Below are 15,953 nucleotides of genomic sequence, written 5' to 3' on the forward strand. Positions count from 1 at the left end.
AGTCCGTGCCGCCCAATTTACACCCCATTCATCTTCACCCCAGGTTACGTTTTGAATGGTGGGGGAATGTTCTGAAAGCAGGCATCGACTCAATGTCTGAATGGCCTTGTATGTCTTAAGTATTTATGAAGAAATGAAAGGCAAACTATCTAACCAACCTCTCCAGGCTTCTCCACAGGGAGTGGTGGAATTTTCTATCGAACCTCTTCATTCACAGTTCCTCGAGCAGAAAACTGCAAACCTGCTGGGACCATTGTTGTTTGTCATTTCTATTGATGATGATGTGGGAAATTGATCGCAAGTTTGCAGATGATGCCAAGATTGGAGGCAGCGAAGAAGGTTTTCAAAGCTTGCATCTGGACCAGCTGGAAAATGGCAGATGGAATTGAATGCAGACAAGTGTGAAGTACTGCATTTTAGTAGGACGCACGAAGCATGGACATGCACGGCAAATGGTCGGGCACTGAGGAGTGCGATGGAGCAGAGGGATCTGGGAATACAGATACATACTTCGCTGGAAGTGGAGTCACAGGTCGTAAAGAAAGGTCACAGGTCATAAAGAAAGCTTTTGGCATCTTGGGCTTCATAAATCAAAGTATTGAATATAGGAGCTGGGAAGTTGTGGTAAAGTTGTATAAGGCATTGGTGAGACCAAATTTGGAGTATTGTGTGCAGTTTTGGTCACCTAACTACTGGAAAGATGGAAAGAGGGCAGAGAAGATTTACTAGGACGTTGCCCGGACGTCAGGAACCGAGTTACAGGGAAAGGTTCAAAAGATTAGGGCTTTGTTCCCTGGAGCGTAGAAGAATGAGGGGAGATTTAATACTTAAAATTATGAGGGGGACAGACAGAGTAAATATACGTAGGCTTTTTTCACTGAGGCTCATGGGCCGAAAGGGCCTACGTATCTTTAAAAAAATTTAAAAACTTAAAATGACTGAGATGAAGAGGAATTATTTTTCAGTGCAATGAATCTTTAAAATTCTGTTGGCAGAGAAAGTGAAATTATTGAATGTATTTAAAGCTGGGGTAAATTTTTGAACTGTGGAGAGTTATGAAGTTGAAGGTGAGATCTCCAATAATCTCGCTGAGCGGCAGGTCTTCGACCTGAAATGTTAACTCTGTTTTTCTTTCCACCAATGTTGAGGCTTTCTGCTATTTTCTGGTTTGGTTTCATGTTTTCAGCATCTGCCATTTTTTTTGTTGTTTATTTCATGCAGAGTTGGAGAATTCTTGACTTTCTTGTGTCGCTCAGTGAGCAATTGCTTGTCTTGCTCTCACTCAACGGTATGAAACAGTACCAAGTAAGAGGCAGTAAAAAAAAAAAGCATTGAATTTGGGAATTAAGTTGCTGTTCTTTAGATTAATTACATATCTTGCAGCAGGGGATCAGTAATCTGTCTTGACAAATTTAAATTGGGGACAACTAATCTCAAAGTTGCCTCAACATCTCCGACCACAGGAAGCTGGGGACCATGATTTTGGTTCTTGCAATCTCAGTAGGCCTCAAAGTTTCATATTGATGAGAAATTATTGCCATTATGTGTAGTCACTGTCCAACTGTGCAAAACCGTATACATGGCAAGATTCTGCAATGAATGTGAAAATGAAAGAAGACTGTTTTGTGTGATATAGATCGAGGGTTAATGCAATTGAAGGGCTTATTGTCATGTGCACCGAGTTACAAACTTGTTTTGCTTGCTATCCAGCCAAGTCATTCTCTATGCAGTGCAGTAAGTAGTACGAGAATGAAGATGTGGTGCGTCAAAGTTCACGGTCTAGAGTGACGCAAGTCAAATGTGGGGGAAAATGGTGTAGTGTTCGTTTATGGACCCGGGACAATTTTTGGACCAGGGACAGGACTGAACCTACGGTGGGAGAGAGAGGATCGTGCGCTGCATGGGAAGCACTGAAGTAGCGCTGGAGAAAAGCTGACAGCTGCGTGGGAGGCCGATAGCTGTCAGAAGCTTGAGAGCCATGCGCTGGAAGCCGGTGGGCTCGCTGAGAGTGCGCCCACTACTGTCAACCTCCCTCCACTAATTGGGAAAGCTGAAGGCGCACGGTGGGGCAGTTGTTGCCTGAAGTGCTGAGTTTTGAACAGGTTAGTCCAGTGGTTCTCCATCTTTTTCTCTCCACTCACATCCCATGTTAAGTAATCCCTATGAGTGGGAAGGGAAGGTTGAGAATCACTGTGTGGTGGCCCACAATTGCGGAGATTGGGCCGGCACATTGCGTGGCAGCAGACGTGGACAGTGATCACTAAAGCGTCTTCCAGGACAACGAACTGGTGGGGGTAGAAGCTGGGGCAGCATCAGACCAACAGCCCTAAAATGACATTGGTCAAGCTGCCCAGCTAACTCAGCAGAAACAGGCTGGGGAAGAAGGGCATTCATATGCATGGATGTTCCCGCCCGCTATTGTTATTCGTATGGATGACTCAGTCAATCACAAAAATGGCGGGAACTTGAACAGTATAAAAACAGCCTTTCCCAGCCCTAATAAAGGAGTGAGCTTAACCTGCCACACTGTGTGTGATTCTTTGTAGCAGTCGGCTACAACTGAAACATTTTGCTTGAGAAAAAATTGTCATTGGCCCATTTCCTTTGGAGTTCTGAAACCGTGCACATAACGAGTCAATGAGGTACGATTAAAACAGTGGTTTTCAACCTTTTTCTTTCCACCCACATCCTACCTTAAGCAATCCCTTACTGATCACAGAGCACCTATGGCATAGGGAATACTTAAAGTGGGATGTGAGTGAAAAGAAAAAGGTTGAGAACCACTGGGTTAGTGGTTGGTTGGAGGGCAGACAGACACTCGGACTGTGTATGTGTGCTCACCTGGCAGCTTCAACAAACAAGGCTGGATTTCTTCGTTCACGGATGCTATCTGTCAGTGTGCCCACCCAAACGTTTCAGCGGGAGAAAAGAGACTGAGCTACTTTGTCTGCAGATGCTGGTACTGTTGTTTGGACAGTAGTTTGATACTCAAGAGTGTATGCGTGTCCGACCTGGGCTTCCCCAGTCCCCTTCCAAGAAGAGGACTTTGTGTGACACGAATCACTTAATGACCCAAGACAGGGTGTTTAGAGGGGATGACGTGTGACAGAAGGTCACTTGTTAACCCTAAAGTGGGCTTCGGAGGCATGAACCTCATGCAGTGACTCGGAGGTCACTGGGTGAAAATTCCCGTGTGAATAAATCAAAGGTGGTCATTGCCACATAGCAAACTTGGGAATGTTGCAAGTCTACAGTGATCGTACATCTATAGTGATCACAGCCATCTGTCTCCATGTCCAACTAGAAGACCAGTGAGCAACTAAACTAAGAATCTCAAGCCTGGAGACCAGACTCTGTGAGCTGTTCCTTTTTGACTGATGTACTTGATGTGACTGACTTCAGGTTTTGTTTTGGGAGTTTTTGGGCATTTTGATCTTGGACTGTAATGGTCTGGGATTCCACCCCCCCCCCCCTCCCCCCACCCCCAACTACACCTTATAAATATCTGTTGTTAGTGTTTTCTTTTCTTTGGCTTGGCTTCGCGGACGAAGATTTATGGAGGGGTAAATGTCCACGTCAGCTGCAGGCTCGTTTGTGGCTGACAAGTCTGATGCGGGACAGGCAGACACGGTTGCAGCGGAAAATTGGTTGGTTGGGGTTGGGTGTTGGGTTTTTCCTCCTTTGCCTTTTGTCAGTGAGGTGGGCTCTGCGGTCTTCTTCAAAGGAGATTGCTGCCCGCCAAACTGTGAGGCGCCAAGATGCACGGTTTGAGGCGATATCAGCCCACTGGCGGTGGTCAATGTAGCAGGCACCAAGAGATTTCTTTAGGCAGTCCTTGTACCTTTTCTTTGGTGCACCTCTGTCACGGTGGCCAGTGGAGAGCTCGCCATATAACACGATCTTGGGAAGGCGATGGTCCTCCATTCTGGAGACGTGACCCACCCAGCGCAGCTGGATAAGTCTTAGTTCAGGAGTTAAGTTTATTGAGTTGATTCTCTTATTGACAACTGTTAATAAATTTTGAGTTCAACTTAACCCATCTGTTTATGTGTCTCTCAATTGCTATTGATGAGGCGTGCATGTTAAAGAGAAAAGTATCGTTAAACATTGAAAGATGTCGTTGTGTGTGTGTGTGTGTGTGTGTGTGTGTCCCTCCTCCCCCATCTCTGTGGGTCTCTCTCTCTCTCTCTCTCTCTCTCTCATTCATAGGCACACCAGGGTGATTAAGCGGGGTTTCTGTTTTGTGCGGTTTTCCCTTTTTGTGCAGTTCCAGTCCTTGGCCCACCTTCATGTTGTGGTCACTTCTGGCACATGTTTTTCATCTGCTCAAGCCTTTCCCTCCTCCAAGTTCCCGCAACCTCACGCCCATTGGCACGGACTTCAAAGAGAGTAAATCAAAAGAACCCGTGGTGGAGAACAAAAGCTCCATTTTCTCTTGCACCGAGCCCTTCCAGATGTTTTTGTTACATGCTGGCAAAAAATCAGCAAGCTAATGAGCAGCACTTTACCAGCTCCCCGGCAGACCACCTGGGATGGTTTACAGGTTACTTCTCCAACTGATTTCAAAGTGGCCAGGAATAATGAATGCAACATGCTTAAAAGCACAAGTCAGATTGACAGCGTGTGGAATTTGTGGCAAATTGACAAGCGAGGATTAGAGAGAGTTTGGTTTTAATGAAACAGGCACGTTGGCAGTTATTGCCTCTCTCAGGCTGGGCTGCCTACTTGAAGCAATTGTAGAACAGCTGGGTTACGCAGATTACATCAAAAGCTTTTAACATGAAACCGAATGGGTAGGCCAGACTGGGCCACAGCGGTCTATTACCAGGTCTAGTGATTGGTTTCATCACAGCCTGGTTTCAGAATTCGAGTGCCCAGGAACTTGGAAGGCCCCAGAAGGTAGTAAACGTAACCAGGTCTATTGCAGCCTACGATCTCCCACACACTGAATGCATCTGCGCGAGGCGCTGCCTCAAGGAAGGCCATTATCACCCTGCTCACGACCTCTTCTCACTGCTGCCTTCAGGTCGAAGGCCCAGCAGCCTGGAAGACCAGCACCCTCTCGGTTCAAGAACTGTATCTTTCCAACAGCTGCATATTCCTTGATGAAGGGCTCAAGGCCGAAACTGTGGCTATGTGTCTCTCTTTGCTTTACAAGTACATTGTTTAACCTGCTGAGCGTCTCCAGCATTGTGTTTTTTTCTTACTTTTTCTTTCTGACACCTATCAGGCTCTTGAGCCTCCCCTTGGTACACGAATCAGGGGCTGCTCCTTCACTATGTTTTGCAGAAGGGTAACTGTGTAGCGACAGCTACACTACTCCTGCAATAACACACACACAACCAGATGGGTTGAGCTCAGTGAGCAGACTAGTTTATTGCAGGCTGCTGGGCTACACTTATACTCCCAGCCTGGACCTGGCTGAGAACCGCACTGGAGGGCGCTGATGTCACCTGGGCATCACGTGGTCCCCCAGCGTGGGTTTCTGAGCCCCGTGCTGGAAGGAAGGGAAACCCCTGACATCGCTATTTTGGCTGGCCCACCGTGTGGCTTACAAGCGGGGCCGGTTCGTCTGCCTTGTGGTGAGCCGCCACACAGCCCCTCCCAGAACTAGTGTCAATGTCCTTGTCAAAGGACAATGTCCTTGTCAAAGGCCTCACTTGAGCTGGGCAATGTCTACGGGCTCGGTGGGATCGAGGTGCGCTGGCTTCAGCCTGTCCATCGTAAACAGCTCCCGCCTGCCACCAATGTCCAGCATGAACGTCTAGCTGGAACGTAATACAACCCTGTACGGCCCCTCGTACAGTCGCTGCAGAGGTGCCGCAGTCGGGCCCCGCCGAATGAAAACATACTCCGCGGAAAGCAGTTCGCTGGGAACGTGAGATGGGTGGGTGCCATGCCTGGGCAGCGGTGGGGGTTCAAACGAGTCCAAGCAAGCCCTGAGGTGAGGAAGTAGCTCGTGCGGCGACCGCTGGGGATTGTGAGATGCGTTGACGAACTCACCAGGTAGTGCCAGCAGCGCACCATAGACCAGCTCAGCTGATGATGCCTGCAGATTTTCCTTGGGAGTAGAGTGGATGCCCAGGAGTACCCAAGGCAGTTCGGCCGCCCAGTCAGGACTGGTGAGGCGGGCCATGAGCGCCGAATTAAGGTGGCGGTGCAGACGTTTGACCAGTCCATTGGCCTGCGGGTGGTAGGCCGTGGTGCTGCAATGACGCACCGCCAGGTGCATGCCCAGTAACTCACGGTCGAAGGCACTATACGCGTTCCGGTGGGCGGAGCAGGCGGCTGAAGAATGCTAGCGGCTTTCGATGTCCATTCACCTGCTGCACCAGGACGCCACCGACGGCTGTGGCAGAGGCATCGACAGAGAGTGCCATATGCAGGTCAGTGTGCGGGTGGGCGAGCATGGTGGCCTTCATGAGGGCATCCTTGGTGGCCTTGAATGCGGTGCAGGCTTCTGGGTTCCAAGGAAGCGTCTTGTGTTTGGCCGCGATGAGGGCGAATAGCGGCTGCATGATGTGCGCAGCTCCCGGGGTGAAGCAGTTATAAAAGTTGACCATACCCGTGAACTCCTGCAGCCCCTTAAGGCTGAATGGGCGTGGGAAATCACTGATAGCGGCGACCTTCGCAGCGGCGGGTGTGACTCTTTCGGCCGTGTTAGTATGGCCCAGGAACTGCATGGACTCTTTCCCGAACTGGCACTTGTCAGGGTTGATGGTAAGGCCGAAGTCGGCACGTAGTGGGCTTTGTGTTGCACCCGGTCCTTGCTGGCAACGAGGATATCATCCAAATAAATAAAAACAAAATCCAAGTCCCTGCTCACAGAGTCCATGAGGTGCTGGAAGGTCTGAGTGGCGTTCTTGAGCCTGAACGGCATGTGCAGGAATTTGAACAAGTCAAAGGGGGTGATGATGGCCGTCTTGGGTATGTCCTCAGGGTGCACCGGGTGATATCCGCGCACCGTGTCAACCTTGGAGAAAACCCTCGCACCGTGCAGGTTGGCCGTAAAGTCTTGGATGTGAGGAATGGAATAATGGTCAGGAACGGTTGTCTCATTGAGCCGTCAATAGTCTCCGTGGGTACGCCAGCCGCCAGAGGCTTTCGGGACCAGGTGGAGCAGCGAGGCCCATGGGCTGACGGACCGCCGAATAATCCCCAGCTCCACAGGTGCGAAAACTTCTTCTTCGCTACCTGGAGCTTGTCAGGCGGGAGCGGGTGTGCTTTGGTGTGAGCCGGTGGGGATGTGTTGGAACACACCGTGGTGCGGCGAGGCAGCGTAGAACTGTGGCTTGAGGAGTGTCAGGAACTCGTCGAGGATTCGCTGGAACTATCCTCTGGGTGTGCTGATCATGGCCATTTGCGGTCGCTCCAAGCGGGAGGCATCGAGGTGAACGGCCTGGAAAGTACGGGCATCCACCAGTTATCTACCTCGAATTTCCACCAGAAGTCCGTGTGCGAGGATGAAGTCTGCACCCAGAATGGCAGTTGGGAGGGACGAGACGGTGAACTTCCACGCGAAATTCTATTGGCCGATCTGGAAGTGGACTGACTTGTCTCCATATGTCTTGATTGCCATTGCATTGGCTGCACGGAGGGGAGTCCACGTGGTCTGTTCCTGGACTCGACGGCTGTGGCCAGGATGACGCTGATCTGGGCTCCAGTGTCAACGAGGAACCGCCGGCCACTGACTGAGTCCCACAGGTAGAGGAGGCTGTGCCGTTGGCTAGCCGCCACAGCCATTAACAGCGCCAGCTGGTTGTTTCCCTGGAATGATCAGGGCTGACAACACTTCCGAGCCTTGGCTCCCCAGCGCTGGTGGTAGGAGCAGAGGCCTGGAATGGATGCTGTGGCCTTGGTTATGCTCTTGGGGGCCCCTGCAGGGGCTGGGTACTCTGTGCCTCGTGACCTGCTGGACCACTGAGTCCTCTGGGAATGGTGCGAGCCATAGCTCTTGGGCCTTCAGGGTGACCTTCCTCGGGTCGGTGAAGCTCTCCTGGAGGAGCAGTGGCCTGATGTACCCGGGCATATGGTCAAGGAAGATGCGCTCGAAGAGTGGGCAGTTGGCGTGCTCACCCATGAGCGCGAGCATCTCGTCCATCAGCTCCATTGGAGACCTGTTCCCCAGGGCGTCGAGGTGCAGCATCTGGGCGGCACGCTGGTGTGTGCCGAGGGACACGCTGGATAGTCCGAGGGTCCCGGTAAGTACTCGCTTGATGGTCTTGTATTTGTCCTCGGCGGGTGGGTGCTGAACAAGGTGCAGCACGCGTCTTGCGGTGGCCTGGTCCAGGGCAGCGACAACATGGTAGAATTTGGTCGTGTCGGACGAAATGTGGCGGAGGTGAAAGTGAGCCTCCGCGTGGCTGAACCAGGTCTCCAGCTCCTGAACCCAGAATTCAGGCAGTTTCATGGCTATAGCGCTGTCCCAGGCTCGCTCATGATGGGTTCAGAGACGTTTGAACCAATCGGGGTCACCGATGGTAGCAGCACCTACACTACTCCTGCAATAACACACACACAACCAGACGGGTTGAGCTCAGTGAGCAGACTAGTTTATTGCAGGCTGCTGGGCTGCACTTATACTCCTAGCCCAGACCTGGCTGTGAACCGTGCTGGATGACGCTGACGTCACCTGGGCGACAAGTGGTTCCCCAGCACGGGTTTCTGAGCCCTGTGCTGGAAGGAAGGGAAACCCCCCCGATGGCGCCAATTTGGCCGGCTGCTCCGCCGCGTGGCTTACAAGCGGGGCCGGTTTGCCTGCCCTGTGTTGAGCTGCCACAACTGAATATTATCGATCTTGTAATTTAAGTTTTTTTTTTTATGCGTTCAACAATATCCATACAGGCCAATTCGGCTCTACGAACTCGTGCCGCCCAATTTATACCTCATTAACCTACATCCTAGTATGTTTTGAACAGTGGGAGGAAACCGGAGCCCCCGAAGAAAACCCATGCAGACACGGGGAGAACGCACAAACCCCTTACAGAGAGTGCGGGATTCGAACTCTGGTCCGGTCCCGAGAGCTGGCGCTGTAAAGGCGTTGTTGCGTTAACCACTTCCCCAACCATGCCGCCCTTTTAATTAGTATAATATTTAGAATACTAATCAGTATTCAATTAAGTATACTTTTTTTTTTAAACAAAGTACCTGGCCAGCTGCAGCAAGTACTGGTAAGAATTTTGTTGCACACGTAAATTGTACGATGCATAATCTCTTCTTTACTTGTCAGGTTGAGGAATCAGTCATCTACAAAGTGGGAAGAATGTTACCACAGGCAGTAGTGGGATGCCTGTACGTATAGTCCTTGTGTTGTGAGGATGAATTCAACAGCAGCGTGGATGTTTGTATGCATGGGACTAAGCCCCTGCAGCAGAGCCTTGTCTCCAGTTGTCTCGGACCTCCTCGCCATTGATCCTGACCTCGCTCTGTGTGAGCTGATACAGTGGCCACCATCCCCCCCCTCTCCCTCCCCCCACCAATGTTAACTCCTCCACTTTGTGGAGGGCAGCCTTCCCCCTCAAGGGCAAGCTCCCAATCCCAAGTGCCAGCATGGTCTCTGAGGGCAGGGATCTGAAGCGATCGGCAGTGTGGGCAAAGACCCATTGATGTCGCCAGGCCTGTGGGCGACTCCAAGCCACATCTGACTACCCCTCAGTGAGCCAGGAACTCCTCTGGGTACATTTTAAAAAGTTATCCTTCAAATGAAGGTCCCCTACTTACTGTTACACTACTCCAAGACCACTAAAAGGCAGACTCAGCGTTTTTGTGCACAACCACTTATTGTACTGTGAATATTAATTATTATTCTTTTTCTCTGAATGATATTTTTCCTTGTGTTTATGTACTTGGGAAGCTGCAGGGAGCAAGACTTTCATTGATCTCTACATTGTATGACAATAAACTCCATTCATTCAAGGTCACAATCCACGATTTACAATAATGTTCACGATGACTTCTAATCCCAAATTACATCAAGTTCTCAGCAGTCAGGTTTGATGGTGTAAGGCTGTGTCTGACAGCAAGCTGCTACACTGCGGCTCTGATACTTGTCCAGCAGGGATTGGAACTGGGGTTCCTTGCCATAAGTATTAGTACTTCTGCATTGCCACATTGTTTGAGTCGCAATCGCAAAAGAGATTTGATAACATTGAAATACATTATATATTAGGATGATATCGTGGATGAGCATAAGAAATGCTATTTGTTGGTAAGAGAGGCTGTGAATTAGTTATTCATTGCAGTCGCTCAGTATAACCAGAATCAGAATTTATTGTCATGAGATTCGCTGTTTGCTGCAGCAATCATAGGACAAAGATTCATATCATAACTGTCTTACACTAATATTTTTTTAAAAAGTGCACGAAAAGTAAGGCATTATCTTTGGTTCGTTGATCATTCAGGAATCTGATGGCAGCGGGGAAGAAACTGTCCTCGTGCCGCTGAGTGCTGGTCTTTGGTCTCCTGTACCTTATCCCCGATGGTAGCAGAGTGAAAAGGGCATGGCCTGGGTGGTGGGGGTCTTTGAGGATAGAGGCTGCTTTTTTTAAGACACCGCCTCATGTAGACGTCCTCGATGGAGTGAAGTCTGGGGCCTGTGATGTCGCAGGCCGAGTTAACAACCCTCTGGAGTTTATTCTTGTCCTGAGAGTTGGCGCCTCCATACCAGACATTGATGCAACCATTCAGAATGCTCTCCACGGAACACCTGTAGCAGTTTTTGAGATTTTTCGGTGTCAGACCGAATCTCCTCAGGTATAGCCGCTGGCAAGCGTTCTTTGTGATTGCATCAACATGGAGGCTCCAGGACAGATCCTTGGAGATGTGATACCCAGGAGTTGGTCTCAGTCAGCACAAGGTATCCCTCTATGACTGAGGATTGTTTGCATCCCATGGGAGTCCAAAACCAGAGGCTGTGCCCCATGGTAGAGAGTCTAAATTTAGAACGGTACAGGTTCAAGGTGAGAGAGGAAAGATTTAAAAGTGACCTGAGGGGCAATTTTTTCCACACAAAGTTGCAGTGGATTATATGGAACGAGCTGCCAGAGGAAGTGGGAGAGGTGGAAATGATTATTTTGCTTAAAGGACTTATCTATCTACCATTTTTAAAATGACCTTAAAAAAAATAAAATAATAATTTCAGTCCATCATGGGGAATCAATTGCATGTTGGAATCATACAGGTGAGAATTTGCCAGTGGATTGGCTGGGAGGTCAATCGGAAATTGCCTCTTTATGCAGATTATCCACTGTGATCCCTCAACTGGATCCATGAGAAGCTGTAACATCAGAAAGGAAAAAGAAATAAGAGGAAGACAATTGAGAGGACTGTTGGAGTGTTTAGTGTGAGCTGACAGGGGTTGATCCATGCTGACTGGGGGTCGAATTTAACGCACTTCTCAGCATTAGCCCACCTCCACCAATCTCCTGGGATGGCCATGGCAGCAAACACCTCAGGAGAATGAGGTTAACGATGTGGTTGGGGTGGTACCCCTCATGTTGTACCTAACGTACTCTGACTCCTCGCTCCAGCTGATCAATGTGTATGCCTTGCCCGTGTGGAGTGAGAGGCTGGCCATCTTACAGCAGCTCCCACCATTGCTGGCGACATCCAGGCTGGTTATTCTGGCCGGTGACTTCTGTTGCATCCTAGATGTGGTCAGACGATCTGGTAGACTACAGCAAATTGGACAGCTCCTCCTGCCTCCTGGTTCCCGCAGCAGTCGCCCCAGCTCATCTTTCAGAATGCCTTATCGCCAGGGATCACAAACATGTCTTGGCTGGCAGGGAGAGGAGCCCTCCCGGTCAGATCCTTCCTGTACAACTGTGTAAGTTCAGGAAAATGTTTTGGTTCACAATCCAATCTCACTTCTCATTCTGCCAAGTTCACTGGTTGCAGGCAATTCTTATACTGTGCACAGAATTTAAAATTTATCAAGTTCACCAGGCTTTGGTGCTTGAAAGGTAAATGGTTACCACTCACGAAGGTTTTTGTCAGTTTTCAGAGAGAGATTTGTTGTTCCAGGACATCCACAACTGATGTACTTCCATCAGACACTCCAGTGTCTTGCTGATGAAACCTGCCCCTTCAGGGTTCTTCAGATGATAACCTCTTTCTTTCAGGCTACCACAGAGTTCTTTTTGTTTCTCTTATTCCAAGTGAAACATTAGACAGCCAGTCCTCTCTTGTATGGACTACAAGGGCTTTGAACAGGCCAAACTAAGAACTCACAACCATTCTTCAAAATGGGGTTTTTCCACAAGCTTGCCAGCTTGTTCTGTTCAAGTCTCAGCTGCTGAACTGTAGAACTGATCTCTCTCTCTCAGAGAAAACCACATGACCCTCTTAGAACAGCAAACTGCACTCAGACAGACTGCGGCTCTGGACCCAATCTTCCGAGTTTGTTCATCTGTTGCTTTCCAAAATAATCCATTACTCCACAGCATGTCCAATTAACACCTACTTGTGAAGTCCTTATAGGCACTCTTCAAAGTTTTTGCAAAGGCACCTGGATCCTGGACTGTCTGGCTTGAGCAGAGCTCTGGCATTTTAAATGAGATCTGTGTTGTGAAGTGTTTGTTTGTGACCTTCACAAAAAAGACCTGCCACAATTTATCTCATTTAAAACATATCTAAATACAATATAGAATATAACATAATCTGTCACACTATCCTTCTATCAAAACTCTCCTCATTGTTTTATATTCCAGGGAATAAAGTCCTAAGCTTTCCTTGAAGAAGGACTCAGGCCCGAAACATCAGTAATATATCTTTACCTCCTCTGGATGCTGCGAGATCGGCTGAATTCCTCCAGCATTTCTGTGTGTGTTTTACAACAATCACAGCGTCTGCAAACTTTCGTGCTTCAAAAAGTTCTAAGCTGTTCAACCTTTCCCTGTAACTCTGTTCCTAAAGTCTTGGCAACATCCTAGTAAATCTTCTCTGCATTCCTTTAATTTCATTTAAATCCTTCCTTTTATTAGGTGACCAAAATTGCGCACAGTTCTCTAAATTTGGCCTCATAAATGTCTTCTACAACTTTACCATCACATCCCAACTCCTATACTCAATACTTTGATTTATGAAGGATGATGTGCCAAAAGCTCTCTTGATGACTCCGTCTTCTTGTGACATCACTTTCAAGGAATTCTCTATTCCCAGATCCCTCTGTTCTACTGAGCTCCTTAGTGCCCTACCATTTACTATTTATGCCCTATCTTGGTTTATCCTTCCAAGAAGCAACACTTCTCATTTGTCTGCATTAAGTTGCATCTGCCATTTTGTATCCCACTTTTTCAGCTGGTCCAGATCCCTCTGCAAGCCGTGAAAGCCTTCTTCGCTGTCCACTACATCTCTAAGCTTTGTGTCATGTGCAAACTTGCTGATCTAATTTCCCACATTATCATCCAGATCATTAAATGACAAACAATGATGGTCCTGGCACTGAGTCTTGAAGCATACCATTGGACACAGGCCTCCAGTAAGAAAGACAACTTTCCACTACCGCTCTCTGGCTTCTCCCATAAAGGCAATGTCAAATCCATCTTACTACCTCACCATGAATACCGAGCGACTGAATCTTCCTGACTAACATCCCATGTAGGATCTTGTAAAAAGTGTGCATCTTCTCCATGTGGATTGTACCTGCAGCTTTTCCTTCATCAACTTTCCTGGTAACCTCCTCGAAAATATAAGATTTGTTAAACATGACATATCATGCACAAAGCTATGTTGACTATCCATAATCAACCCCTGACTATCCAAATACTTGTATATCCAATTTCTTCAAACACCTTTCAATAACTTAGCTACAACTAATGTCAGGCTCACTGGCTTGTAATTTTCTGGGTTATTTTTGGAGCCTTTTTTAGACAATGGAATGAATGATATGATACTTCGCCTTTAGCTAAGGACATTTTTAAAATGTCTGTGTGTGTATATTCTGTCAGAGCACCTGCAATTTCTGCAGTAGCCTCCCTCAAGGTCTGAAGAAATATCTTGTCAGACCCTGGGGTTTTATCCATTTTTATTTGCTTTAAGACAGCAAGCACGTCCTCCTCTTTGATCTGTATAGGTTCCAGGTGCTCAACTGCTTGTTTGCCTCACTTCCCTTGACTCTATGCCAGTTTCCTGGGTAAATACAGATGCAAAAAAAAAGATCTCCCCCAATCTCTTCTGGCTCCCTACATAGCCGACTACTCTGATCTTCAAGAGGATCAATTTTGTCCCTTACTATCCTTTTGATCTTAATAAACCTGTAGAAGCCCGTAGGATTTTCCCTCGTCTTATCTGCCAAAGCAATCTCGCGTCTTCTTTTAGCCCTCCTAATTTCTTTAAGTTTTTCCCTGCATTTTTATACTCTTCCTCCTCATCCATTCCTTATTCCTTATGTCTGCTGTACATCTCTTCTTCATCACTGAATCCCCAATATCATTCAAAAAACCAAGGTTCCCTACACCTGCTAGCTTTGCCCTTAATCCTGACAGGAACATACAAATGCTGTTCTTGCAAAATTTCACCGAGCACATCCTTGCCACAAAACCACCTAGTCCATCCAAGCCTTTTGGATCTTTTCTCATTTCCTCAAAATTGGCTTTTCTCCAATTTAGTATCTCAGCCCGAGGCCCAGACCTATCCTTCTCCATTATTATCTCAAAACTAATGGCATTTTGATCACTGGACTCAAAATGTTCCCCTGCACATCTGCCATCTGTTGTGTGCCGTTCCCTAACAGGAGATCCACTATTGCATTCTCTCCAGTTAGTACCTTGATATATTGATTTTGTAAATCTTTCCTGACCACATTTGTCAAACTCCAAGCCATCCAGCCCTTTTACAGAAAGGGAGTCCCAGTCAATGTGTGGAAAGTCCAAATCACCGACTGTCACAACCTTGTTTCCTGCAGCTGTCTATCTCCTTGCAGATAAGCTCCTCCAATTCTCGCTGACCATTGGGTGGTCAACAGTACAACCCCATTAATGTGCTCATTTCTTTCTCATTCCTCAGCCCCCACCTATATAGCCTCAGCGTACGAACCTTCTCGTCAGTCCTGACTGAGCACAGCTGTGATATATTCCCTGACAAACAATGCCATTCCTCTTCCCCGTGCCCCACCCCCCCCCAATTCCTCCCGCTCTATTACATCTGATAGAACAGAACTCCGCAACGTTGAGCTGCCAGTCCTGGTCCTCCTGCAACCAAGGTTCACTAATGGCAACAATATCCTAATGCCATGTGCTGTACCTCGGCTCTACTCTTGTCTGCTTTTCCTAGATACCCCTTGCATTGAAACATATGAACCTGAGAATGTTGTTTCCACTGGAAAACCCTTTGATTTCTGTGTCCTTACACAGGTCCTCAGATTCCCGATGAAGGGCTCGGGCCCCAAATCAACCTTCCAATCCTGTACGTTTTGGAAGATGGGAGGAAACCAGAGTACCCGGAGAAAATCCTGAGTAGCTACTGGGGAGAATGTACAGAGATCACTGGGTTTGAGCCTGGGTCGCTGGAATGAGTTGGGAGACGTGGCTGTACTTCGTTTCTTCCTCTTGTCACTTAAAGTTGATCAGCCAGGGAGGAAAGATCCTGGGGGACTAACCAGAGTCGGCGTCAGAACAAGTCCAATCTTAGGGGGGGTGGGGAGGAGGGAAGGAGAGACAAACTGGGGTTCAGAGCCTCAGCGGGGGTGGTGGGGGAGCGGGTGCCATGAACTTCTCTGCGCCAGCTTCACACTCTCTCCTCCCCCTCCCCCCCCCAACGTAACAAAGAAAACTTGATGTGCGTGGAGACAAAACCCCAGTGATGCAAGTGCTGTGGTTGGGTGGGGGTCATGCCCCGCAAATGCCCCCACCCATGACACTGAGCCTTGGACTATCAGTACAGTTCCATTACTTCCCAACAACACAATCCTTGTGACTGCAAGGACCATTTTCAAGTACTGAGATTAAAAGATGTCT

General features: G+C 48.3%; 1 protein-coding gene across 9 annotated transcripts in view; it reads left to right on the forward strand.

Annotated features, from left to right (window-relative positions):
- rassf8b (Ras association domain family member 8b) overlaps positions 1-15,953 on the forward strand; it is a 96,044-nt gene that overhangs the window by 1,714 nt on the left and 78,377 nt on the right. Inside the window, exon 1 of one of the 9 annotated variants that reach the window (XM_069907663.1) lies at positions 3,269-3,355. The exons of 7 other annotated variants lie outside the window; for them this stretch is intronic. The gene's annotated coding sequence lies outside the window, so the exon portion shown is untranslated. Of the gene's footprint in view, positions 1-3,268; positions 3,356-9,267; positions 9,292-15,953 lie in introns of those variants that run through there. One more of the 9 variants, XM_069907664.1, reaches the window with a different exon arrangement.

Source organism: Narcine bancroftii, chromosome 13, assembly GCF_036971445.1.
Source record: "Narcine bancroftii isolate sNarBan1 chromosome 13, sNarBan1.hap1, whole genome shotgun sequence".
In the NCBI taxonomy this organism is placed as follows: domain Eukaryota; kingdom Metazoa; phylum Chordata; class Chondrichthyes; order Torpediniformes; family Narcinidae; genus Narcine; species Narcine bancroftii.